This window comes from Lepidochelys kempii, chromosome 7, assembly GCF_965140285.1.
Source record: "Lepidochelys kempii isolate rLepKem1 chromosome 7, rLepKem1.hap1, whole genome shotgun sequence".
Lineage (NCBI taxonomy): Eukaryota > Metazoa > Chordata > Testudines > Cheloniidae > Lepidochelys > Lepidochelys kempii.
The window spans coordinates 3,864,650-3,892,070 of NC_136386.1; the positions used below are offsets into that span (position 1 = coordinate 3,864,650).

The window sequence follows — 27,421 nt, forward strand, 5'->3', positions numbered from 1 at the left end:
TTAAAGGAAAGCCTAGAAACACATTAGGAACAATTAACTGGAAGGAAAAATTACTACGAGAAGTCCTACCAGTGACAAGGGCACTCAACTGATACAAAATCAAATACTCAAAGAAAAACAACAATAAGCAAGTATTTGTCATTTCTTCACATATAATTGCTTTGCAATAGATCCACACTCCTGGAGATTCAGTTTTTTTGCCAAGAAGTCCGGAAGGGACCACTGTGATCCTCTCATCTGACCTCCTGCAATAATACAGACCATGGGAAATTCCTGTTTGAACTAGAGCATCCCTCTTAGAAAAACATTCAGTCTTGATTTTCAGTGACAGAGAAGGCACCGTAACCCTTGTTAATTGGCCTTGTTCCAATGACCAATTATAATCACTTAAAATCTATCTTTTGTAGTCAATAAACTTCTTTTACTGTTTTTCTTTACAAGTGAGTTTGCCTGAAGTGTGTGTGGTAAATCTGCTCAAGTTTGCAAAGGCTGGTGTATATCCACTTTCCATTGATGAGATGGTGAACCAATTTATAAATTTGATATATTTGGTATAATTATAAAATTGGTATATTGGCAATACGGTATGTTCCTAAGGTACAAGGCTGGGAGAATTTGGTTGGTGCCTTTCTCTGTGGGATTCATGAGCGGCTCTGGGAGCATTTATGCAATCTAGCTGGGAGTGAGGCTCCACATGCTGTTGAGTTGAGTGATAACAGGGTCTAGAGGGTTTCACTGCTTGTCACTAGCAAAGCATTGTGAGAGAGAGCCCAGGCTGGAGAGTTAAGGGGGCACAACACTCCCACAGTCCCAGGCTGTACCCCAGGGATTCCGTCACAGTCTCCTTGTCTCCTTTAGCTTTCCTTACCAATTTTCCACAATTCATAGCTCTCTATATATATTTATAGTGCTTTACTTTCCCCCTCTAAGCCAAGTTAGTTTTTTTTTAAACAAGTGTAGTAATTTTCCTCAATTGTCACTTTTGAGCATCTAGTGAAAACATTCTTTAAAAGTTAGCAATTATCATTAAAAAATTGTTTTAATTCTTTCAGCTGACTTGGCTCATAATTGTTTTCAGCTTTGTTAAATTGGCCTTTTAAAGATCACCAAGCATGTTGCTGATTTAGACTTTGTTTGCACACAACAAATATCACCAATTCATGATTACTTGTACCTAGGCAACCACAAATTTTTAGTTTTCATCAATTCCTCTTTATCTGTCAAGATGAGGTCTAATATAAAATTTCCCGTGTTAGATTAAACACTTTTGAGTTAGGAAATTGGCATCAATAATTTTTAGTAATTCCAAGGAGAGTTTAATACTTGCAGCAGGAGACCTCTAGCATACGTCGCTCATTTTGAATTCCCCCATGATAACACAGCTTTTTGTCCCACACATATTACAGATCAGAGCTGGTCATCCTGTTCTCTGTTGTGATTTGGTGGTCTATTGCAGACACTAACTAGTACCTCATCTTGTGCTTTATCTGCTAGGCCATCGATCCATAAGCATTCAGAAACATTTGCTTCCAACTTGTCAGTGACTTGGAAATGAGTAATGTCTTTTTTTTTTTTAAACAAAGAGTGCAACACTCCTCCCTTTTTACCCACTTGATTCTTCCTGAATAGGTTATAACCATTCTTTTAACATTCCAATGATGTAAATCATCTCACCAGGTTTCAGTGATACCAACCAGACCAATTTATTCTCACAAATCAGAAACTCCAAATACTCTTGTTTGTTAACCAGGCTCATGTGCAGTCAATTAAATAATTTATTTTCTGCATATCCCTTGGTGCTTTGATTAATTTTGTTTTCAACATCTCGATTTTGTTTTAAATGTGTGCTCATTTCCCCCCCTTTTCACCTTCCCCTTTTATTGTTAGTTTAACACCCTCCTGACTAATCTAGCCAGCCTGTTCCCTAGCGGGCCATTTCCCCTTCTACTGGGAAGGAGGCCATCCAAACTGCACTGCCCCTTCTGTCTTTCTTCACTCCCAGGATTCTGAGATGCTTACTTGGACATTCTTCTCCTTCAGCACCCTTCCAAATTCTCCAAAGTAGTCTATAATCTGTGATATTTCCTGTGAAGCAGTGTCATTAGTGCCAATATGCACCATCATCTTTGCATGCCAATTTCAGGTGCAGCTCCCACCTCAGTGTCACATCTCATGCCTTGGAACCAGGAAGACAGCACACCATCCTATTGTCTGTCTGCAGAACTTCCTTTCCATTCTTCTGAGTACAGAATCTTACAAGGATCATCCCTCTTCCTTGGATGGGTAGAAATTTCTTTGAGGACATGCCTGATTATCTTCCAGGTTGAGCTGAGTAGCCATCTACAGGAATGGCCCATATAGCTCTCCACTCCATTCAACCAGCTGGATCTTTAGAGATATTTTCTAGAGTTTTCATGCTGAGAACATGATAATGATTGAATACTTCTAGCTGTGTGAAATTCCTCCTGGTCCTCTGCTATCCGGTGGTTACACCCTGCCCATTCCCTTCTACCTCCAGCCATGGAGAAAGTCAATTGTTCCTCTTGCCCCTGATGGTTACAAATTTCCAAACCTTCTCTCTGGTTTTCACTCCCCCCAGTTCTGTGGTGGCCAACTCCTTTCTTTCTGATCTCGTGCTTCCCAAATATGATGTCCAAAATCTCTTCAGCCACTCTCATGATGTGTATTGTCCGTATTTGTCCTTTCAGATCACAAATCTTTTCTTCCAGCACATCCACCAGCATGGATTTCCTACAGAGGAAATGGCTTCCAGCACGAAAGAAAACATTGCACCTCTGCTGCAGGTGACAACCACTCATCTGTCGCTGGTCACAGTATGGAGTGTAGAACTGTATCTAGAAAGAAGGCATCTCACAACTCCTTCTGAAAATCCTCTTTGCTGCTCCTGTTCACCTCAGGAATTGGCCTGACAACTTACTTATATACTAAGTCTCACTGCTTAGCTCCAAGCATGAGTCTACAACTTATAAAAAAATACATTACAGTATAGTCTGGAAAGTAGATAAGGTGACACACACCTTGGTAGCAAAATATGGGGGGGGAACTATTTATTTAAAGGAACTGAGAAATCAAATAGCTGAAGATAAAATAAGTGCTTAAAATACAAATCCCAAAGTAAAACAGATCCTGAAAACTAAAGGGTGACCAGGAAAACTGGTCCAGGGATAAATTGTACCATTATTCTGAGAGAGCCAAAGCAACATGGTATAATGAAAACAATTTACTGTCCTTGAATTCAGAGCTTGATCAGCGGTCAGAACTGGTGTGAACGAAAAGTTTGAGAGTCCATGTGCAGGAATGAAGAAGAGATGAAATGAACTGACAAATTAATTCATGTCCTTTTAAGGTACTGTGGGCTTGTTAAGCACTTCACAGGGCATAGTCCTCACCCTCACCCAGGATAGTATGTTGAGACATCAAAGGTATGTGCCCTGTTGGCACCAATATCTTTGATTTATCTGACTGCTCTGAGGGGGCTCAAAGTACAGCTTCAGAATCCAGCTTATTAGACATCATCCCAAGTTGTCCAACAGTGATGCAGTCCTGACACACAGTTTAGACACTTTGGTTCACTGGAGGGTTTTGTGTTATCTTTACATGTGACTTCCCTCTGGAAATAATGACAGACCAGGAGAGCTTCCAGACACTCGTTGATCTTCAAACCTGACAATCTACAGCCACATCTTGCCTAGATCCCACAGCCCAGACAGTCATGACCTACACCATGGTCTTACAAAATAGCAGTCCCCTATCCATAATAGACGTTGTGTCAGTGTGCTCAGAGAAAGCACTTTCGATATTGTTGAATTAAAGTGCTGTAAAAATGCAAAGTAACATGAACATTTATTTAACAATCAATATTTATTTGTGGCAAACCGAGTGCATAAAGGGCTTAAATTAACACACAAAAATTACAGAAAGTACACAATATATACTGATTAAGGTATTTCTTTTGAGGAACATTTCTTACAGTACCTGCAGATCTCAAACAAGTGTTGTGAGGCTTATTTAATAAGTATGTAATGTGCTTTGGGATTCTAAGATGGAAAAGGCTATATTATTACTACTGCATTACGGCTTTGAAACAATTTACTTTACATGTCAGTTTGAAAAATCCCAAACCAAATTTCACTCCCTTTAACTTGCCTGATAAACAAGAGGTACTGGAAAGATCAAAAGAAATTGGAATCAATAGATTTGAAACATTGAAACATTGAAAAATTCCTCTCACCAGTATCACTCTGGCTCTACTGCATTTGTCATCTGAACAGCAATGTTCTGAGGCAGCAAAATAACTTAATATGGAGCTTCCCTTAGCCTTTAGGACATTGGCCAGTCCTGAAATATTTTATTTATACCTGGAAAAGTACTGAAACGAATTATTAAACAATCCATTTGTAAGTACTGTGACAGGGTCGGGCCAGATGGCTATAGGAGAGTAATAGAAGGGAGATATATTAGCCCCAGGTTAAGTAGGTCCCTTTTCCCTAGATAAGGTAAGAGGGAAGATTCCAGAACAATCAGGAACCTTCTGGAGACAATTAAGACAGACAGGCTGATTAGAACACCTGCAGCCAATCAAGAAGCTGCTAGAATCAATTAAGGCAGGCTAATCAGGGCACCTGGGTTTTAAAAAGGAGCACTTCTGTTTGTGGTGTGCGTGTAAGGAGCTGGGAGCAAGAGGCGCTAGGAGCTGAGAGTAAGAACGCATACTGTTGGAGGACTGAGGAGTACAAGCATTATCAGACACCAGGAGGAAGGTCCTCTGGTGAGGATAAAGAAGGTGTTGGAGGAGGCATGGGGAAGTAGGCCAGGGAGTTGTAGCTGTCGCACAGCTATTCCAGGAGGCACTCTAGACAGCTGCAATCCACAGGGCCTTGGGCTGGAACCCAGAGTAGAGGGCAGGCCCGGGTTCCCCACAAACCTCCCAACTCCTGGTCAGACACAGGAGGAGTTGACCTGAACTGTGGGTTCACGAAAACAGCCAAACTGAGGGCTGCCGTGAAGTTCCAAGGTGAGCAAATCCACCAATAAGTGCATGACCCGCCAAGGTAGAGGAGGAACTTTGTCACAGTACATAGAGGATAATAGAGATATAAGGAATACCAAGCATGGATTTGTCAAGAACAAATCATGCCAAACCAACTTTATTTTCTTTTTGGATAGGATTACTGGATTAGTGGGTAGCGGGGAAGCAATCAACATGATATATCTTGAATTTTAGTGAGGCTTTTGACGTGGTCCCACATGACATTCTGATAAGCAAACTAGGGAAATGCAGTCTAAACTAAATTAGTATTAGATGGGTGCATAACTGGTTGAAAAACCATACTCAGAGGAGTAGTTATCAATAAAGCTACGATTCTGTCATGGGTATTTTTAGTAAAAGTCATGGACAGGTCATGAGCAATAAACAAAAATTCACAGACGCCCTTGACCTGTCCCTGACTTTTACTAAACATACCCTGAGTGGGAGAGGAGGGACAAACAGAGACTTGCAGCTGCTCCAGCCCCACCACTGCTCCCATGGCAGGGGCTGACTGCTGCTGTTCTAGTCCCAGGCAGCTGAACCAACCCCAGCCACTGCTCCAGTGGGCCAGGGACCGCTGCTGCAGTGGCCTCAGGGCTGGCTACCAGTCAGCTGTTCTTGGTGCCAGGGCTGGCCGCCGGTCAGCTTTTCCTACAGCCCCAGGACTGGCCATAGGTCAGTTGTTCCAGCAGCCACTGCTCCAGCAGTCCTGAGACTGACAGCTACTCCAACCCTGTCCCAGAAGAAGCCACAGAAGTCCCTGAAAGTCATGGAATCCGTGATCTCCGTGACAGAATCATAGCCTTAGTTATCAATGGTTCCTGTCAAACTGGGAGGAAGTATCTAGTCAAGTCCTGCAGAAGTCAGCTCTGAGTCTTGTACTATTCAACATTTTAATTAATGATTTGGATAATGGAGTGGAAAGTACACTTATAACATTTGTGGATGACACAAAGCTGAGAGGGGTTGCAAACACTTTGGAGGACAGGATTAAGATTCAAAATTATCTTAACAAATTGGAGAATTGGTCTGGAATCAACAAGGTGAAATTCAATAAAGACAGGTACTACACTTCAAAATGGGGAATAAGTGACTAAGTAGTAGTAATGCTGAAAAAAGGATCTGTGGGGTATAGTGGATCACAATTTCAGTAGAAGCCAACAATGTGATGTAGTCGCAAAAAAGTCTAATATCATTAAAGGATGTATTAACGGGAGTGTTGCATGTAAGACATGGGAGGTAATAGTCCCATTCTGCTCAGCACTGGTGAGGCCTCAGTTGGAGTACTGTGTGAAGTTCTGGGCACCACGCTTTTGGAAAGATGTGGACAAACTGGAAAGAGTCCGGAAGAGAGCAACAAAAATGACAAAAGGTTTAGAAAACCTGATTTATGAAGAATAGTTAAAAAACTGGACATGTTTAGTCTTGAGAAAAGAAGACTAAGGGGGGACCTGAGAAAAGTCTATAATAGCCCTCAATGTTTTTGGCAAGAGGACAGTGATCAATTGTTTTCCATGTGCACTGAAGGGAGGACAAGAAGTGGTCAGCTTAATCTGTAGCCAGAGAGATTGAGGTTAGATATTAGAAAAAACTTTCTATGTGTAAGAGCAGTTAAGTACTGGAATAGGTTTCCAAGGAAGGTTGTGGAATCCCCATCACTGGAGGGTTTCAAGAACCAGTTAGACAAACACCTGACAGAAATGGTCTAGGTTTACTTGGTCTTGCCTCAACACAGGGGCATGGACTAGATGACCTCTCCAGCCCTACGTTTCTAATGATTTATATCATCAGTAGATAGTGTGATAGACCCAGGCCGGTTGGGTACAGCAGAGTAGTAGAAGGCAGATATACTGGCCACTAGATAAGCAGTTTTCTGTTCCCTGACTGACCAGAGCAGGGGCTGCTCCAGGCTAGGGTGGACACATGACTCCAATTAACCTGCAAAGAGTCAGTTGAAGCCATTAAGCTAATGTGAACACCTGACTCTAATTAAGACCCCTCCAATACTATAAAAGGACTCACTCCAGTAAAGCCAAGGACTGCCAAGGAACCAAAGGCGAGGAAGTGCAGCTGAAGGGCTGGGTAGTGAAGACACCCTCAAGCCACTGGAAAGGGAGCCCTCAGGTAAAGGTGAAGAAGGCGTTAAGAGAGAGAAGCGGGAAACCGTGGGGAAGTGGCCCAGGGAAATGTAGCAACTCTGGCAGTGAAAGGTCGGCTGCCAACAGCTGCTGCCATTAGGATCCCTGGGCTGGAACCCGGCGTAGAGGGCAGGCCAGGGCTCCCCACAAACCACCACTGCAGAAACACCTCCTGGGAGGGGAAGACGGGCCCCTCTCAGGACAGGAAGCTAAACTGTTCTGGAACAAGCCCATAGGGACAACAGAGACTGTGGGAGATCTCTCACCAACCTCCTTGCTGGCTTATGATGAAAAGGGCTCAGTAGACTGTAACCCTGGCCCTAGGGAGAGAAGGGCTACGTTGAGGGTTGCAGTGAGCCTCTGAGGCTAGCATAAACCGCCTGGAAACGCGGGACCCACAGGGACATGGTTGGAGCTCTGCCACAACAGATAGTTTCCTCGGTTATGGCAGAAGTCACCAGGGGATGCTTTGTTAGGAGGAAGGGCTCTAAGGGGGCATGAGGAAAGGCTTGGTGGCTCTGGCTTGGGCTTAACCAGCACTTTCTTTCTCCTACCAAAAACCTTTCTTCCTACCAGCTCATCCTCCAAGAAGCAGAAAAACCTCAGAAGCTCAGGAATATAGTAGTTACTGAAGGGATGGTCTGCCTGGCACATAGATCAGACCAGCTCTGTGGCAAAGAGTCAGCTGTGGAGCAGGATGAGGATACAGGGAAGATCTAGAGGCATAGAAGCAACTGAGAAGGAAAGGGAGAGAGAGATGGAAGCCAAGTTAACTTATCTCGAGTCCTCATCTTACAACCCTAAAGACAAGTATACGAAGGGTTAAAGCACAGCTGTTTGGTTCATAGATCACTTATCACTTGTGATACAGCAGCTGCGGCCAAGATAACTATATACAGCATTTGCTTAACAAATAGAAGATTAAGCAGGTGCAAGCAGGTATAAGCCCATAAATTGTAGCTGACATATATAAATAAGAACAGATTTTTTTCTCCCCTAAAAAGTTTTCCTTTTAAAAACACTTTTATCCACCACATAAATATTTGTTCAAATTTTTTTGGCTTTATTCTACCTATAAACAACTGAACTACGCATATAAACATTAAAAATCAATTTACCGTGTCATAAAATGTAAATGCGCTCAGAAAAAAAATAAATTTCACTCACATACTATACCATAACATACATTTCTTCGATATTATACAACTCTGTTATTTCACAAATGTTTTAACAGTTGATCACAGTGGTTTACAATTGACGACACTGCAAGACAATAATAATTTAAATCTCACTGCATAATGTGACCGTTTTGAATTTCTAAATCTGCCTTTTATGTTGCATGATGCTGTATTTACTCCTGAGGGCATTCTGCACCAAAAAATTAAAAATTCTGTACCCAATATTTTAAAATTCTCAAAATTTTATTTCTCAAACAAATACAGAGGCTCCAGCATGGCACTGGGGAGCACAGGCCACTGGCTGCACAGAGGTGGGAGATCATTGTGCAGCTCCCCACCCCAGAACACGGACTTAGCGGTGAGGCTGAACCTAACCCTGACATAGGGAAAGGATCGGGCATGCACCTGAAACATGCCATGTGCACCAGGTGTAAGCAGGCAGGCTCAGCAAGGCTGGATCCAAGTGTGGAGTTTAGTGTCGGGGGATCCAGGGGTGGGTTGAGAGGGTTCTGTGTGGGGCAATCTGGGTGTGAACGGCTCAGTGGAGGATCCAGGTGTGGGAGGGAGGGAATCTGGATGCACAAGGGCTTATGTGAGTGGGGGCTGGGTGCAATGGTAATTGGACTCTACAGGGGAGCCAAGAGGAAGGTGGTTGGGGCTCAGCAGGAGGGTCACGGGGGGGGAAGAGAGTTTACAGGGGGCCTGGGTGTGGGGGGGTTAATTGAGTGATCAAGATGCTGGGGGAGTGGGGCTCAATGGGATGGGGATCCAGGTGCAGCTGGTTGGGACTCAGTGGGGTGGCTGAGTGAGGGCGGCTCAGCAGGGTGGTCCTGGGGCAGGGGGAGTGGGGCTCATGGGGGGAGTTCTGAGTGCGGGGGGGGGGGGTAAGGCTTTGCATGAGGGGCTGGGTATGAGGGGGTCTGGATGCATGGTGGTTGCGTGGATGGGAAAGCATCTCCCTGTACAGGGATCCCTCCCCCTGCAGCTGAGGAGCAATGGGTGCAGGAAGCAGGGGGGAGGGGAGTTTGCAGAGCTTCCTGCAGCTGAGGTGAAATCTGGGGGTGGGTCTGACTCAGCCCCGGATGCCAGGCAGGGGAAGAGGAAGTCCTGTCCTCCCCAGCTCAGCCAGGATGAGCAGCTGAGCCCAGCACAGGGTAGGATCAATCAACCGGGTTTTCCCCAGTCCTGCCCTCTGCCCCACAGTGATTTACCTCTCTGCTGTCTGCCCCAGGCACCCAAAACACATTGCTGGGGTGGGACGCATGACCGCTCTTGTGGCTTCCCTGTCAGAAAGTCATTTTTTCTGCGGGGAAGCAAAGAAATCTGCAGGGGACATAAATTCTGCATGTGTGCAGTGGCACAGAATTCCCCCAGGAATATTTATTATCACAGTTCTTAACATTAGCTCTTATAAAACTGATAGCAGAAAATCTCAAAATTAAAAAATAACTTGTTGAAACCAAATACAAGTTTATAGGCTATTTTAACCCGTCCAGTGAAGCCACTTGATGAAAGCGATCCCTGTCACAGCCCACAATTTATCGTCCAATTTCTTTTCTGTATGAACTATTTCCAGTTTAAGTATGAATAAGAGCAATTAAGTTGCACATTTATAAATACACCTACCAATGGCAGTAACATTTTCTTCAAAGAAAAGACTAAAGCTATTGAAAAACTGCAAACAAGGCTAACTATTGTTCTCTATTACTTCATATTCAGCTTTTTGTCCATTTAAAGCCCAATGACAAAGTCAGAAGAACTTTGTAGCAGTCAAAGTTGTGCATACTATTGCACAACTATCACAATAAACGTAATAAAACCAGATTAAAATGCCACTCTGCATTCTGTTTTAAATGTTTTATTTTGCCAGCTGGCTTTATTCAGCTATTGACCAGAAACAATACCAGTGTTGTTGTTGTTTTTTTAAATCACACCTACCATTAATCATAGTGAACAGAGCTACACTGGAATATCTTAACCACTGTGAACAAAGCATAAGTCAGCAATCATGCTCTAAGATATGGCCATCCTCAGCACATCAAGTTGTTTCCTTACAATTCCCCTCTAACAATTGCTCAGCATTTTTTGTGTGATGGGACAACTAAGTGGTTAAAGAAGTTGTCCTGTCAGCTATATCTTTAAATGCTTAAATCCCTGAATAAAAGAAAAATCAACGATGTAAGGCAATGTTTGTCAATGCCATGTAATAAATACACTTACCTTTACAGACTATTCTCACTGGATTTCACTTCTTTGCTGTACTTCAAAGCTACAAAGGGATAAAAAATAAAGCATTGACCTGCCTGCCAGTGAAGAAAGAATGTTTGGTGCATACATTAGTAACCATGTTTTACTTATATCACAGCAAGAATCGCTAGAAAAACCTCTGATAAAAAGTTCTCACTGCTATTTCATGGGCCAAATTCTGGCTGTCGGTAGCACATAGGCATATAGTAGAAAGCTTGCAGAGAGAGGGGAACCCCAAGGCAAAAGTGTTCTGTCCAATTTTGGCTTCCTCCAAAATCCACAGAGACGTTGCTCCACGCGCCTGCTGGAGGGGCACTACTGAGCATAGCCTAAAGATCAGCTGGTATGATCCACATGTGATGCACAAAAGTGGAAGTACAATGCCTGCTCTGACAATAAGAACCACTCACCTTGCATGGGGAAAGGGGAACATCACCAGTTGATAAGCTGCTTTTGAAGCACTGGCATGTGGTTCTCTTACAACCTATTTTGCAAGATCACCACAAATCTAAGAATTAGAAGTGAGTAAACCTCCACCATTGTAATGTAAGTGGTCATGGGAAATTTAATATACAGTTCTTTCAGCTTTTTGATGACAGTTGCATCAGGTAAAACTGAAAAGATTAAAACTTAATTTTAAATAATTTGTTAATTTTATTCCATGTATTACCTTCCTATTGGACTCCCATATCCCTTTTAGGATTTAGAAACGTTTCCAAAAGCTGCAATGCCCTAACTTTTATTACTCAATACTCCCTCAATATGTCTAATGACATCTTTTGACTAACAAACAAGCCATGGCTAATCTCCTCAACTAGAAGGAATGATCCCTTAGGGCTGGAGAGTCTTCAAAAGGGATCTGCACAAAGATGCTACCTGATATCCCTACTCAGGTTTAGGTCCTTCCGGATACCGCAGGGGAAAACTCACTTGGGGTCATGAAATCTGAGGTTTGAGCAGCAGGGTGCTGTTTAAAGTCACACCTGCATTTACCTAATACCCCCCATCCTACTTGCTTATATAGACAAAAAAAGACTATCCTGCATCCAGAAGAAAACATCAGACATAAGTATTTAGGTTTCAGAGTAACAGCCGTGTTAGTCTGTATTTGCAAAAAGAAAAGGAGTACTTGTGGCACCTTAGAGACTAACCAATTTATCTGAGCATAAGCTTTCATGAGCTACCGCTCACTTCATCGGATGCATCAAGACTGGATGCCTCTCTGGCAGATGTGTATTAGCCAAACGCAAGTTGTTAGGCTTAATATACTGGTAACTGAATGAAATTTAATGGCATGTAATACACAGACGGTCAGCCTAGATGATCTAATGCCTTCTGGCCTTAAATTCTATGAATGCTCACCAATGACAAATATTTGTGTGCAATTTACACTGTGTATCAATACAATAAGGAACAGAACTTTTTAACTGTAGAAGAGAGATTTTGTACTGTACTGATCTGTACTGTTTGCTACTGTAATGCACTGGAGTTTGACTACTATGTTAAAGGGGATTTTGCTACTGATTTTAATAATCAATAAGATAAAAAATGTTCATTGATCTACAAGCACAAATATGTTGAATAAATTCATCCCCTGCTCTTATAGTGCATTCAGTGAACTTTTGCCACAGGCAAATTATTGAAACATTCTCTCAAATAATAGCAAATTTCCATCTAAGGAGAGATTCTTAAATGCTCTCATCACATGCTTATGAAAACCATGCAGAAGAAAAATACAGTAATCCTGGGTATATAAATTCCAATTTCTCCAGTGAATCTAAATGTGGGTTATGTCACTGGAAAACCACAACCCACAGATATAGAATCATAGAAATGAAGGCCTGTAAGGGTCCTTGAGAGTTCATCTAGTCCTCGATCCCATGCTGAGGCAGGACCATGTATCTAGACCAGGGATGAGCAAACTTTTTGGCCTGAGGGCCACACTGAGGTGCGAAACTGTATGGATGGCTGGGTAGGGAAGGCTGTGCCTCCACAAACAGCCTGGCCCCCACCGCCTATCCACCCCTCCCACTTCCCGCCCCTGACTGCCCCCCTCAAAACCTCCAACCCATCCAACCCCCCCGCTCCTTGTCCCCTGACCGACACCTCCAGGGACCCCATGCCCCAAACTGCCCCCCAAGGACACTACCCCCTGTCCAACCCCCCCCTTCTCCCTATCCCCTGACTGCCCTGACCCCTATCCACACCCACACCCCCTGACAGGCCCCCCAGGACTCCCACACCTATCCAACTCCCCCTGTTCCCCGTCCCCTGACCGACCCCCGGAACCCTGTTGCCCCCTTACCCAACCCACCTACCCACCCCCGTTACCCCCTTACCATGCAGCTCAGAGCAGCAGGAGCTCGCAGCCCCACCGCCCGGCCGGAGCCCCAGCTGTGCTGCCCGCACGGCGGCATAACTACAGAGCAGGGGGGACAGCATGGGAGGAGCCATGGACTAGCCTCCCCGGCCAGGAGCTCAAGGGCTGGGCAGGACCGTCCCGCGGGACAGATGTGGTCCGCGGGCCATAGTTTGCCCACCTCTAACCTAGACCATCCCTGACATGTGTTTGTCTAACCTATTCCTAAAATCCTCCAGTGACAGGGGTTTCACAACCTCCTTTGGAACCCTACTCCACTACTTAACTACCCTAATACTTAGAAAGTTTTTCCTAATATTTAACCTAAATCTCCCTTGCTGCAGAATAAGCTGATAACTTCTTGTCCTATCTTCAATGGACATGGAGAACAATTGCTCACTGTCCTTTTTATAACAACCCTTAACATATTTAAAGATTGCTATCAGGCCCTTCCTCAGTCTTGTTTTCTCAAGAAACATGCTGATATTTTTTAAACCTTTCCTCATGGGTCAGGTTTTCTAAACCTTTTGTCACTTTTGTTATTTTTCTCTGGACTCTCTCCAATTAGTCCACATTTTTCCTAAAGTGTGGCGCCCAGAACTAGACATAATACTCCAGCTGAGGCCACACCAGTGCTGAGTAGAGTAGGATAATTACCTCTTATCTTACATATGACTCTCCTGTCACCCCAGAATGATATTAACCTTTTTTGCAACTGCATCACATGGTTGGCTCATATTCAATTTGTGATCCACTTTAACCCCTGTTATGCGTGTTCCTGTTATGCAATACTACTGCCTAACCAGTTATTCCCCATTTTGTAGTTGTGCATTTGATTTTTCCTTCTTAAGTGTAGTACTTTGCACGTGTCTTTGCACCACAGTTTGACTACTATGTTAAAGGGGATTTTGCTACTGATTTTAATAAGCAATAAGATAAAAAATGTTCATTGAACTACAAGCACAAATATGTTGAATAAATTCATCCCCTGCTCTTATAGTGTATTCCTGCTGTGATGGGGGCATGGCGAAGCAACAGTTGGAGATGACCACTGGCAGTCATAGCCACAATCCTTCATGTAGGCAGCCTTGGGATATGGCCATTCAGCTCCGTCCCCAGGGCAGTGGAGAAGTTCGGCAGCATCCTAGGAAACTGAGCAGCCCTTTTTAAGATAGCACTGCTCATCCTTTTTAAAGGAAGAGGCTAGAAAATGTGCCCTAAACATTGCCTGCCCCATAATATCTGGCCAGACTACTCCGGTTGACAGATCATCCTACAGCAGTCGAAAAACAATAAAGAAGAAAAGATTCACCCTGGAAGCATGGAATGTACGCAGCCTTATGGATGGAGGCGATGCACAAAGACCTGAGAGAAGAACAGCTCTTGTCCCAAGAGAACTTGCCCGCTATAATATTGATATTGCAGCACTGAGAGAGAGCAGATTGGCTGGAGAAGGTTCCATCAGTGAACTAGGAGGCAATTACACTTTCTTTTGGAAAGAAAAAGCAGAGGATGAAGACAGGATCCATGGAGTTGGATTTTCCATAAGAATGCCACTCCTGAAACAACTTCCTGACCTCCCTGCTGGCCTGCATGATGCAGAATGCTGGACAGACCACAGATTGATAAAAGTAGTGTTGAACCTGCATGTGATCCCATCACAGCATTCCAAACTTAACAGAACAGCCTTCAACATAGTTGGCATTCTTGAGCTTTGCTATCAGGTGCAGTTTCAGCAATTACTTGATACGTTTTTTTCATGCCCATCAATCACTAGCAACCCTTCAGAAAAATGGAACCAGTTTAAGCATGTGATTATTGACACAGCTAAATTAGTGCTCGGGCCAAAGAAAAGGGTAGACCAGGATTGGTTTGATGAGAACAATGAGGACATCTCCAAACTCCTAAGGGACAAGCAGAAAGCATTTGTTGAATGGCAGAATGAACTTACTTCCAACAAAGAAAGATAGGTTTAAGTACTTACAGAGCAGTCTGAACTAAGGAGAATGCAGGATGAGTGATGGGAGAGGAAAGTTGCAGAAGTCCAACATTATGCAGATACAACGCAAAGATGTTCTTTGACTCTCTCAAAGCAGCCTATGGATTATCTAAATCTGGCACAACCCTCATCAAGGAGAAGAAGGAAATCACACAGAGAGGGGTTGAACACTTCAGTAGTCTACTCAATAGACCATCCTCAGTCAATCAGCATGTCCTTGACCATTTACCTGAGAAACCTATCAGAGGATCTCGATCTCCCTCCATCAGTTGTGGAAGTTATAAAAGCCATCAAACAACTCAACTCTGGCAAAAGCATCTGGAAAGGATAGTATCCCAGCAGAATTGTATAAAGGAACAGACCCAAAGGCTATCAAGGTGTTTCATGACATCCTGAGTAGCATTTGGCAGGAAGAAGAAATGCCACAAGACTTCAAAGATGTTATTATTGTATCACTTATTTTTGTTCAAAACAAAGCAGCAAACCTGACTGCAGAAACTAGAGGCATTGCTCTATACAGCAGGCAAAATACCAGCTTGCATTCTACTGAACAGACTCATTGCAAACATATCTGAGGAGAATCTGCCAGAAGCGCAGTGTGGTGTCAGACCAGGTCGTAGCACTATGGACATGATATTTGTTGTAAGGCAGGTCCAAGAAAAATGTTTAGAGCAGAACATGGACCTGTATGCAGTTTTCATCAATTTGACCAAAGCTTTCGGTACGGTCAACAGAGAGGGTCTATGGGCTATTCTACATTAAGTGGGCTGCCCAAGAAGGTTCATACAAATCATCCGTCTGTTCCATGACTACATGATAGTGCAAGTACTCGCCAGTGGTGACATTTCTGATACATTTGAAATCTCGAATAGAGTGAAGCAAGGCTGAGTACTTGTTCCAGTACTGTTCAACTTGTTCTTTGCTTGTGTTCTCAGCCATGCAACAAGGGACTTGAATCAGGGGATATACATCTGCTACCGACTCAATGGCTCCCTCTTTGATCTTCGAAGACTCAAGCTAAGACCAACATACTGGAGAGGATTCTCATCAAGGCAGTTTTTGCAGGTGACTGCACCTTGATGGGTCATAGACAAGACGATCTTCAGGTGATCGCTGATAGATTTTCTGAAGCACCCCAGCTCTTTGGCCTCACCACCAGTCTTGGGAAGACAGAAGTCTTGTTCCAACCAGCACCTCATTCCAATGCTCCAGTGCCAGTCATCTTCATCCAAGCAACACAGTTGAAAAATGTGGATCAGTTCAAGTATTTGGGCAGTACCATCTCAAGTGACAGTTCTCTTAATAAGGAATTCTCCTTCAGAATTAGTAAAGCCAGCCAGGCCCTTGGCCGACTTCGAACGAAAGTTCTTAACCAACACAACATCCATCTCTCCACCAAATTGAAGATCTACAGTGTAGTGGTTCTAACATCTCTCCTGCAAGGATCTGAGACTCTTTATAAACATCACATTAAACAGCATGAGCAATTTCATATGTGTTCCCTATGCTCAATAATGAGAATTTGCTGGCAGGACAGAGTGACCAATATTAAGGTTCTTGAGAGAGCAAACACAACCAGCATTGAGGAAATGTATTGAGAGCACAACTTAGATGGACCTGGCACGTCAAAAGAATGGAAGACCACCGTCTCCCAGAACAGATATTGTATGGGGAGCTGAATCAGGGCAAAAGAAAGAAGGGTCATCCATCTAATAATCAGGATGATGGGATGGACTGCACCCTCAGCAAGTTTGCAGATGACACTAAGCTGGGAGGAAAGGTAGATACGCTGGAGGGTAGGGATAGGGTCCAGCGTGACCTATATAAATTGGAGGATTGGGATAAAAGAAATCTGATGAGGTTCAGCAAGGACAAGTGCTGAGTCCTGCACTTAGGACAGAAGAATCCCATTCACTGCTACAGGCTGGGGACCGACTGGCTAAGCAGCAGTTCTGCAGCTAAGAACCTGGGGATTACAGTGGACAAGAAGCTGGATATGAGTCAACAGTGTGCCCTTGTTGCCAAGAAGGCTAACGGCATATTGGGGCACATGATTTACAAGGAGAGGCTGAGGGAACTGGAGAATTGAGGGGACATAGCTTTTCAACAGTCCAGATTGTACCCTGGGTAATGTCACAACTGCCTCTGCAATTGGGCTAGTATTTTCCATACAAGTCATTTACTTCATACAGACATACTCTTCTAATGATTATGAAAACATCATGCACATTACAGAGGACATTTTGGAACTCTGCCTTTTCAATTCCAAAACTGAACTCGCTCGACAAATTAGTTATTCTTAATCTAATAGTAATCTACACTGCCTTTTTGTGTTCTGTGTGTTTCAGATGGATCAAGTATTTACTTCAAAAATAAACATCACTGAATTAAAGAAAGCAAGATAAGATAGATGAGATTGCTGTGCAACTAGATCAATTTTGGACTAAAATCCAAAATGATGCTTTTGAAAGGAACAGTCAACTTGCAATCTATGCAATTTTATATTTTAAAACAGGTTGAAAGTAGTTTCAACAATTATATTTGCCTCTGAGTTCCACTGCCAAATTTTGTGATTTGCAATTTCAGTTTCATGTTTTTAATTCCAACTAACAATACAAAGAATGCTGTCAAATATACTAAGTAAAACTGAAAACGTTTTCTGTAATCTTTCAGTTACAAAAAGAAAAAGAGTACTTGTGGCACCTTAGAGACTAACCAATTTATTTGAGCATAAGCTTTCGTGAGCTACAGCTCACTTCATCGGAGCATCCGATGAAATGAGCTGTAGCTCACGAAAGTTTATGCTCAAATAAATTGGTTAGTCTCTAAGGTGCCACAAGTACTCCTTTTCTTTTTGCGAATACAGACTAACACGGCTGTTACTCTGAAACCTTTCAGTTACAGTAATCTTAAGAGTTATTTGTTTTTACACTACTAGGTAAACATTTGCAGATAGAACTGCAATTTCTTTAAGGATGGCAGTGTCCTTTTAAAAATGTATCTGCAAATAGTTCATTCTACTAGACGTAAATTAATTTCTGTGTATTTACAAAACATTATGTCAAGTAGCTAATGCACATGCACAGCTGATTTTCAAACAAACTATGCTGACGAAATTCAAAAAGGACAAATATAACTACTCCATTTACGAAGGAACAATCAGTTGCACACATACAAAATGGGAAATGACTGCCTAGGAAGTAGTACTGCGGAAAGGGATCTGGGGGGTCATAGTGGACCACAAGCTAAATATGAGTCAACAGTGTAACACTATTGCAAAAAAAGATGAACATCATTGTGGGATGTATTAGCAGGAATGTTGTAAGCAAGACAGGAGAAGTCATTCTTCCACGCTACTCTGCTCTGATTAGGGCTCAGCTGGAGTATTGTGTCCAGTTCTGGGCACCACATTTCAGGAAAGACGTGGACAAATTGGGGAAAGTCCAGAGAAGAGTAACAAAAGTGATTAAAGGTCTAGAAAACATGACCTATGAGGGAAGATTGAAAAAACTGAGTTTGTTTAGTGTGGAAAAGAGAAGACTGAGAGGGGACATGAAAATTTTCAAGTACATAAAAGGTTGTTACAAGGAAGAAGGAGAAGAATTGTTCTTCTTAACCGCTGAGGATGGGACAAGAAGCAATGGGCTTAAATTCCAGCAAGGGAGGTTTAGGTTGGACATTAGGAAAAACTTCATTAGAGTTTTTTAAGAGCAGGTTAGACAAATACCTGTCAGGAATGGTCTAGAAAATACTTAGTCCGAGCATGAGTGCAGGAGACTGGACTATATGATCTCTCGAGGTCCCTTCCAGTCCTATGGTTCAACCAAGGAAGGTTATTCTCTCATTACAAAAGCGAAAAATTTACTATTCCACAGTAGGCCAATTGCTTGCAACTTTCTATAATTCAAACACCATGCATTAGTATCAATCAGTGTAAATGGAGTAGGATTTAAGGCTAAAATAGGAAAAGAACAAGTTGAGAATTACTTAGACATGTTAAATATCTTCAAGTCAGCAGGGCCTGATTTAATATATCCCAGAATACTTAAGGAACTGGCTGAAGAGATCTCTGAGCCATTAGCAATTATCTTTGAGAACTCGTGGAGGACGGGAGAGATACCCAAGGCCTGGAAAAGGGCAAATATAGTTTCTATCTATAAAAACGGGAATTAACACAACCCAGGGAATTATAGACCAGTCAGTATAACTTCAGTATCTAGAAAGATAATGGAACTAATAAACAAAATATCAATTTGTATGCATTGTGATAGGGTTGGGCCAGATGGCTACAGGAGAGTGATAGAAGGCAGATATATTAGCCCCAGATTAAGCAGGTCCCCTTTCCCAGCATAAGGTAACAGGGGCGGTTCCAGAACAATCAGGAATTTGCTGAAACCAAGTCAGGTTAATTAGGACACCTGGAGCCAATTAAGAAGCTGCTAGAATTCGTTAAGACAGGCAGGCTAATCAGGGCACCTGGTTTCAAAAGGACCTCACTTCAGTCAGTGGGCGGCCTGCAAGGAGCTGAGGGTGAGAGGACTGAGGAGTACAAACGCTATCTGGCATCAGGAGGATGGTCCTGTGGTGAGGGTAAAGAAGGTGTAGGGAGGAGGCCATGGGGAAGTAGCCAAGGGAGTTGTAGCTGTCACACAGGTGTTACACAAAACACTGTAGACAGCTGTGATCCACAGGGCCCTGCACTGGAACCCGGAGTAGGTTCCCCCCATCTTCCCAACTCCCTATTGGATACAGGAGGAGTTGACCTGGCCTGTCCCCCGACCCACTAGGTGGATCAGCAGAGACTGTGGGGATTGTTCTCCTTCCCTTTCCCATGCTGGCCAGTGGTGAGGTTAGCTGAGTGAACGGCAGATTTGAGCCACTAGCAAAAATGGGCAAAATGAGAGCTGCCAGGAATCTCTGAGGCGAGCAAATCCACCAATAAGTGCAGGACCCACCAAGGCAGGAACTTTGTCACAGCACCTAGAAGAAAATGCGGTGATATGTAACAGTCAACACAGAATTGTCAAGAACAAGCATGTCAAACCAACCTCGTATCTTCCTTTGATAGGGTAACAAGACTTATGGATGGGGGGAAGTAGTAGATGTTACATCTTGACTTTAGTAAGGCGTTTGATACGTTCGTAAACAAACTAAAGAAATATAGCCTAGACAAATCTACTATAAGGTGGGTGACAACTGGTTGGAAAAGCATTCTCAGAGGGTAGGTATCAATGCTTCACAATCGAGCTCAAAGAGCATATCGAGTGGGATTCTTCAGGGACTATCCTAGTCTGGTCCTATTTAATATTTTCACAAATGATTTAGATAATGACAGAGAGTACACTTATAAAGTCTGCAGAAAATACCAAGTTGGGATGGGTTGCAAGTGCTTTGGAGGACAGGATTAGAATTCAAAATTATCTTGATAAACTGGAGAAATAGCCTCAAGTAAACAAGATGAAATTCAATAAGGACAAATGCAGAGTACTAAACTTAGGAAGGAATAATCAATTGCACAAATTCAAAATGGGAAATGATTGCCTAGGAAAGAGTACTAGGGAAAGGAACTAGGGGGTTACAGTGGATCACAAACTAAATATGAGTCAACAGTGTAACACTGTTGCAAAAAAAGTGAACATCATTCTGGGATGTATTCGCAGGAGTGTTGTAAGCAAGAGACAAGAAGTAATTCTTCATTTCTACTCAGCACTGATAAGGCCTCGACTGAAGCACTGCGTCCAGTTCTGGGTACCATACTTTGGGAAAGATGAGGACAAACCGGAGAAAGTCCAGAGGAGAGCCAAAAAAATAATTAAAAGTCTAGAAAACATGACCTATAAGGAAAGAATTAAAAAACTGGGTTTGTTAAGTGGAGAAGAGGCAACTGAGGTGAGACCTGATAACAATCTTTAAGTATGTAACAGGTTGTTATAAAGAGGAGGGTAATACATTTTTCTCCTTAATCACTGAAGACAGGACAAGAAATAATGGGCTTAATTGCAGCAAGGGAAATTTAGGCTAGACATCAGGAAAAACTTTTCAACTGTAGATAAAACACTGGAATAAATTACCAAGGAAGGTTCTGGAATCTCTGGAGGTTTTTAAGAATAGGTTGGACAAACACCTAACAAGGATGGTCTAGATAATACTTAGTCCTGCATCAGTGCACAGGACCAGACTAAATGACCTACCAAGGTCCCTTCCAGTCCTACATATCTATGACTCTATATTATACCCCAGTATTGTAACTAAAAGTATTAAACTGATTTAAATTAATTTAGTTAATAAAATATTATTCAGGTATTTGTATAACTAGTACAATATCATGCAAATAAAAATAGGTTATTTATATCAATGTACATAGGAAATGCTGCAAGAAAAATCTTAAGGGCACAAATCTGCTCCTCTTAAAGTCCATGAAATTTTTGCTATTAATTTAGGCCCAAATCCTTCAAACACTTTATCATGTGCTTAACCTCAAACTTGAATAGTTCTGGTGACGTCATTAGAGAGATTTGTGCTTAAAGCTAAGCATGTACATACGCAATAACAGGACCAGGGCCTTCTGTGGGACTATATTATTGCAATACAAAAAATATAATATCACTATAATACCAGGTGTAACTCATTTCCAATATAATAAAATCTCTTAATTTGAGTTTTATACCTCACCAGAGTGATACTATACAAGAAAAGTCTAGAATAATTTTTTCCAAATAAAGATTTAAATTATTCATGTTTTTTTACTGCTGATATTTCTGCAGTTGAGAGCTGCAAAAATATATTTTAACAAGTTACGTATGTGTTAACAATTTGTAGCCTAAAATTTAAAATGGAAAAATACGAGCTTTTGCAGAAAGTTGTTTTAGGAACTTCAGAGAAAACGCTATCCAACAATCTAATCCACACCTGCTGTTTGAACAAGCGGTTGCCACAATTTTAGAAAAAAAAGTAAGTCACCGGGGTATATACACATATAAGGACCAGTCAGGTAGGCATCTACTGAAGCTGCCACATTTAATTCAGAAAAGTAAAGAGTTAACCAGTTTATTGTTGTAAACAAAAGCATTTGCTTAAATGAAAGTTCCGTCAAAGTTTAATAAACAAATTCAAGTGAACACAAAGTAAAGGATTATATACTTTCTGTGGTTTCTATAATGGCTAATCTAATGACACTGAATGGAGTGTTATTGCTGATTCCTTTGCCTCTATTTCATAAATTAGATAAAGCAAACTGACAGTTACAATACTTGGGAATTTTATTCTACTAAGTGATTTTAAAGGCATGACTTGAATGACTACTGATTCATATTTTTTTCACTTTTAAGGGGAAAAAAATCATTAAATAAAATAATTGTACACAACACAATGTATGTCTAAAAAAAATCACAATGTAAGAGTCAGAAATCAGAGTGAAATGAATCATTGTCATGGACAGAGAAGCAGTCAAGCCAGTAGGATATAAAATAAGGGTAACCCACAAGGCCATTCTATTCATGGAACTCTCAAGAGCCCTGTGCATAAATGATGGCATGACCAAGAGTGTAGAATTCACTACCGTACAACTTGAGTAGTACATTTCTAAATCTTCAAACAGTTCACTCGTTCCAACTGCTAAGAGTTTGGTCATCTCTCGGTGAAGAACATAAAAAAAAAGCCAGCATCCGTGGCCTCTCCTGGACTATAAGAGACCTCAACCTGAGTTGTCTAAAGACAAAGTTAATAGTACATCTGTCAGTTTAGTTACTGTAAAGATGAAGCCCTTCTTTCCATATGAGCTTTTTGTATAATGAAGGGCCTTTTCTCTAGCACTTCCAATGTTTTCACTAACCTTTGAGTTTAGTGGATGAGAATTACACTTCCTAGAAAAAGCTTATGCTCAAATAAATTGGTTAGTCTCTAAGGTGCCACAAGTACTCCTTTTCTTTTTTACTTCCTAGAAATGGAAGGGAAATTTCTATCAGCTTTTAGAGATGCATTAGCCCTAATACTGACAGTGGGGGGGGGGGTTCATTTATGTTGATAGCCGAAGAAAGAAAAAAATCTCTTCCCCAATTTCATTCACATAATAAGAATCTGCAAGCTGTTCCATATGACAGATGAGCAATGTGAGCTAAAGCAACTTGTTCCGCTTGTCATCATCCAAGAAGCTACGCAATGAAATATATCTGTGATGACACTACTATAGTAGAACTAGGTCAAACATACGGTCACTTTAAAACAGAATGTCAACTATTCTTTCTACTTCAGAAATTTAATTCAGTGGCACTCCAGAAACCATTAGATACTATTGTGATTGTGACAATATTAGAAGCATCCACTTGTGAGCACAAAGGTACCATAAAAGGTTTGCAGGAATCTCCAGATGACTGTCAAAAAAAATGTAGATTTCCACCACAAATATCATATCATAGAATATCAGGGTTGGAAGGAAACTGAGGAGTCATCTAGTCCAACCCCCTGCTCAAAGCAGGATCAGTCCCCAACTAAATCATCCCAGCCAGGGCTTTGTCAAGCCTGACCTTAAAAACCTCAAAGGAAGGAAATTCCACCACCTCCCTAGGTAACGCATTCCAGTGCTTCACCACCCCCCTAGTGAAAAAGTTTTTCCGAGTATCCAACCTGAACCTCCCCGACTGAAACTTGAGACCATTACTCCTTGTTCTGTCATCTGCTACCACTGAGAACAGTTGAGATCCCTTTGGAACCCCCTTTCAGGTAGTTGAAAGCAGCTATCAAATCCCCCCTCATTCTTCTCTTCCACAGATTAAACAATCCCAGTTCCCTCAGCCGCTCCTCATAAATCATGTTCCAGTCTCCTAATTATTTTTGTTGCCCTCCGCTGGACGCTTTCCAGTTTTTCCACATCCTTCTTGTAGTGTGGGGCCCAAAACAGGACACCAGATGAGGCCTCATGAAAGTCGAATAGAGGGGAACGATCACGTCCCTCGATCTGCTGGCAATGACCCTACTTATACAGCCCAAATTGCCATTGGCCTTCCTGGCAACAAGGGCACACTGTTGACTCATATCCAGCTTCTTGTCCACTATAACACCAAAGTCCTTTTCTGCAGAACTGCTGCCGAGCCATTCGGTCCCGAGTCTTTAGCGGTGCATGGGATTCTTCCATCCGAAGTGCAGGACTCTGCACTTGTCCTTGTTGAACCTCATCAGATTTCTTTTGGCCCAATTCTCTAATTTGTCTAGATGCCTCTATATCCTACCCTTACCCTCCAGCGTATCTACCACTCCTCCCAGTTTAGTGTCATCAGCAAACTTGCTGAGGGTGCAGTCCATGCCATCCTCCAGATCATTAATGAAGATATTGAACAAAACCGACCCCAGAACCGACACTGGGGCACTCCACTTGATACCGACTGCCAAGCAGACATGGAGCCACTGATCACTACCCGTTGAGCCCAACGATCTAGCCAGCTTTCTATCCACCTTATAGTCCATTCATCCAGCCCATAATTCTTTAACTTGCTGGCAAGAATACTGTGGGAGACCGTGTCAAAAGCTTTGCTGAAGTCAAGGAATAACACGTCCACTGCCTGCCCCTCATCCACAGAGCCAGTTATCTCGTCATAGAAGGCAATTAGGTTAATCAGGCATGACTTGCCCTTGGTGAATCCATGCTGACTGTTCCTGATCACTTTCCTCTCCTCTAAGTGCTTCAGAATTGATTCCTTGAGGACCTGCTCCATGATTTTTCCAGGGACTGAGGTGAGGCTGACTGGCCTGTAGTTCCCAGGATCCTCCTTCTTCCCTTTTTTAAAGATGGGCACTACATTAGCCTTTTTCCAGTCGTCCGGGACCTCCCCCGATTGCCATGAGTTTTCAATGATAATTGCAAATGGCTCTGCAATCACATCCGCCAACTCCTTTAGCACTCTCGGATGCAACGCATCTGGCCCCATGGACTTGTGCTCATCCAGCTTTTCTAAATAGTCCCGAACCACTTCTTTCTCCACAGAGGGCTGGACACCTCCTCCCCATGCTGTGCTGCCCAGTGCAATAGTCTGGGAGCTGACCTTGTTCGTGAAGACAGAGGCAAAAAAAGCATTGAGCACCTTAGCTTTTTCCACATCCTCTGTCACTAGGTTGCCTCCCTCATTCAGTAAGGGGCCCACACTTCCCTTGACTTTCTTCTTGTTGCTAACCTGAAGAAACCCTTCTTGTTACTCTTAACATTTCTTGCTAGCTGCAACTCCAAGTGTGATTTGGCCTTCCTGATTTTACTCCTGCGTGCCTGAGCAATATTTTTATACTCCTCCCTGGTCATTTGTCCAATCTTCCACTTCTTGTAAGCTTCTTTTTTGTGTTTAAGATCAGCAAGGATTTCACTGTTTAGACAAGCTGGTCGCCTGCCATATTTACTCTTCTTTCTACACATCGGGATGGTTTGTTCCTGTAATCTCATTAAGGATACTTTAAAATACAGCCAGCTCTCCTGGGCTCCTTTTCCCCTCATGTTATTTTCCCAGGGGATCCTGCACATCAGTTCCCTGAGGGAGTCAAAGTCTGCTTTTCTGAAGTCCAGGGTCCGTATTCTGATGCTCTCCTTTCTTCCTTGTGTCAGAATCCTGAACTCGATCATCTCATGGTCACTGCCTTCCTGGTTCACATCCACTTTTGCTTCCCCTACTAATTCTTCCCGGATTGTGAGCAGCAGGTCAAGGAAGAGCTCTGCCCCTAGTTGGTTCCTCCAGCACTTGCACCAGGAAATTGTCTCCTACACTTTCCAAAAACATCTTGGATTGTCTGTGCGCTGCTGTATTGCTCTCCCAGCAGATATCAGGGTGATTGAAGTCTCCTCTGAGAACCAGGGCCTGCAATCTAGTAACTTCCATTAGTTGCTGGAAGAAAGCCTCGTCCACCTCATCCCCCTGGTCTGGTCTACAGCAGTCTCCCACCACGACATCACCCTTGTTGCTCACACTTCTAAACTTAATCCAGAGACTCTCAGGTTTTTCTGCAGTTTCATACTGGAGCTCTGAGCAGTCATACTGCTCTCTTACTTACATTGTAACTCCCCCACCTTTTCTGCTCTGCCTGTCCTTCCTGAACTGTTTATATCCATGACAGTACTCCAGTCATGTGAGTTATCCCACCAAGTCTCTGTTATTGCAATCACATCATAATTCCTTGACTGTGCCAGGACTTCCAGTTCTCCCTGCTTGTTTCCCAGGCTTCTTGCATTTGTGTATAGGCACTTGAGATAACTCGCTGATCGTCCCTCTTTCTCAGTGTGAAGCAGGAGCCCTCCCCTCTCGCGCTCTCCTGCTCGTGCTTCCTCCCAGTATCCCACATCCGCACTTACCCTAGGTCTTTGGTCTCCTTCCCCTGGTGAACCTAGTTTAAAGCCCTCCTCACTAGGTTAGCCAGCCTGCTTGCGAAGATGCTCCTCCCTCAAGTTCTTTATGCCCAGAACAATTTAATGTGTTGTATCATCGTATCTGTTCTTTACTTTTTGAAGTAATACTCTCATTTTGGCTGATGGGGATTAAATGCATTTAAATCCCCAAAGGTAACAATAAAAGTTATTACACAGGTCTACAATTCACAGGAAACATGATAAAAATAAAGCCGCAAAATTCAAATTAATTCCTAGAATTACTCATTTGATTTTTTTTATAACAACAAAATAATTCCTCTATAGTTCACTGTTTCATATGGAAGTAATTCCCCATTACTCAGTTATTTTTTATTATATTACAATGGAATATAAGCATGTCTGATTTATTATAATATATACAAAAACATAAGGAAGCCTGATTGTATTATAAAATATACAGAACCAGAGCTGATAAAATTTACTTGAAAAAATCAACTTTATTCCAACTGTATCAGTTAATCTCAGAGGCTTTGTTTCCATTATGTTATGACTGAGTGTACATTTCTACCCCATACAATAATACTAGTGTGCATTTGTTCATAATACAAGTAATTTGGGGCAAGAAGTTGACAACTGTGACTTTTATGATGCTACATGATAGATCTAAATTAAGTCTCTAACAGTAGACCTTAATATGAAGAAGGTCCTTACCCTGCTCTAAAATTTGATCATGAAAATAGTTATTTATCCATGCACAAAATTGCTTTTGCTTATCAAAATCAAATTCAACTGTCTTGAAGTGTATACTTACTGTAACATTTTTATCCATTAGCGTTCCTCTACTCTAAAACTGATGAAATTGCATATGTTCATGACATACACAGGGAATTTCCTTTTAAGTGTTTAATGACCTAGTTTGGCTACCACTCAGCAGTTGAAGTTCAGGGTTCCTCCTCACCTATTAAGTTCTACACAGCCAACGGTAAGTGTAACCACATCTCAGGTCTCCTCTTCTTACTGGTATATCAGTTCAGATTAGCACTCTGACCACACCAAACCAACCCCCAGTCTAGGAGGAAATAAATTCCAATAATAAACTTTCATTCCTGGGT

At 42.4% G+C, this 27,421-nt stretch overlaps 1 protein-coding gene across 12 annotated transcripts in view; it reads right to left on the reverse strand.

The window, feature by feature from the left end:
* FHIT (fragile histidine triad diadenosine triphosphatase) overlaps nucleotides 1–27,421 on the reverse strand; it is a 1,095,796-nt gene that overhangs the window by 1,033,990 nt on the left and 34,385 nt on the right. For 9 of the 12 annotated variants that reach the window (XM_078853538.1, XM_073350942.2, XM_073350941.2 and 6 more), the window contains exon 2: nucleotides 10,587–10,635. The exons of 2 other annotated variants lie outside the window; for them this stretch is intronic. The gene's annotated coding sequence lies outside the window, so the exon portion shown is untranslated. Of the gene's footprint in view, nucleotides 1–10,586; nucleotides 10,636–11,023; nucleotides 11,081–27,421 lie in introns of those variants that run through there. One more of the 12 variants, XM_073350948.2, reaches the window with a different exon arrangement.